Source organism: Dipodomys spectabilis, unplaced genomic scaffold (genome assembly GCF_019054845.1).
Source record: "Dipodomys spectabilis isolate Male_0828 unplaced genomic scaffold, ASM1905484v1 ptg000304l, whole genome shotgun sequence".
Taxonomy (NCBI): Eukaryota; Metazoa; Chordata; class Mammalia; order Rodentia; family Heteromyidae; genus Dipodomys; species Dipodomys spectabilis.
Window position 1 is genome coordinate 2,986,483 of NW_024870981.1, and position 1,181 is coordinate 2,987,663.

Genomic DNA, 1,181 nt, shown 5'->3' on the forward strand with positions numbered 1-1,181 from the left:
TTTCCATGTCTTTCCATTTCCTAACAAACTGGGTGATGTCATTCTTTCTGATGGAGGCATAGAATTCCAGTACACACACACACACACACACACACACACACACACACACACACATTTTCTTGATCCATTCGTTTACTGTGGGGCCTCGGGTTCTGTTCTGTATCTTAGCTTTGGTAAATAATGCTGCAATGAACACAGTTTTGCTGGTAGTTTTAGTATGGTCTTGTTTGTGATCAAAATGGGATTGCTGGGACTTAGGGGCGCTCTATTGTAGTCTTTTGAGGAACCGCCATACTACTTTCCAAAGTCTTCGAACAAGTTTAAACTCCCAACAACAATGCATTAAGGTTCCCTTCTGTCCACATCCCCTCCAGCATCTGTTCTTTTAAAAATCTAGAATGCTTCACGAAGTTGAGTGTCATCCTCAGTCAGGGGCTATTCTTCTCTTTATTGTTCCAATGTTAGTGTATGTGCTACTGAATTGAGCACAGAACATTTTTTATACATAAAGTGTAATTGATTTTCTTTAACTAGACAATTCCACAAAAATTAAATTCAAAAGAATTGTCGTGAAGCCGGGCGCTGGTGGCTCATGTCTGTAACCCTAGCTACTCAGGAGGCTGAGACTACTCAGGAGGCTGAGATCTGAGGATCGCGGTTCAAAGCCAGCCCGGGCAGGAGAGACCGTGAGACTCCTATCTCCAATAAACCACCAGAAAACCGGAAGTGGCGCTGTAGCTCAAGTGGTAGAGCGCTCGCCTTGAGCTGAAGAGCTGAGGGACAGCGCCCAGGCCCAGAGTTCAAGCCCCACAACCGACAAAAAAAAAAAAAAAAGAATTGTCGTGAAATTTTAGAACCATGTATTTCTTACAAAAGAACACATTTAAGAATAAAGTCAAGTTTGTCATGTCAAAAACAAAATAATACCAGATATTTGTTGTTCAACAGATGTGTAGGAGGAGGAATTCAATTATTCTGTACAAGGAACCTGCCATTATGAACACTATAGAAAGTGTTAAGGTTTGTTAAAAGTTTTAATGTTTTAAATATGTTTAATTTTGGGAATTTGCTCATATATGCCAAAATTAAGACTATTTAGCAGGTTGTAAAACTTTTTCATAAAGCATTTAAGATTCATGGTACATACTACTAAATATGTACATTTTAGAGTTTATAGAAAC

The 1,181-nt window shown here is 39.2% G+C and overlaps 1 non-coding gene across 1 annotated transcript; it reads right to left on the reverse strand.

Annotated features, from left to right (window-relative positions):
• Nucleotides 1-387: 387 nt before the first annotated feature.
• On the reverse strand, nucleotides 388-489 carry LOC122127604. Its single transcript, XR_006151213.1, has one exon. It is a non-coding gene; the product is annotated as a U6 spliceosomal RNA (small nuclear RNA).
• Between the last annotated feature and the right edge of the window lie 692 nt (nucleotides 490-1,181).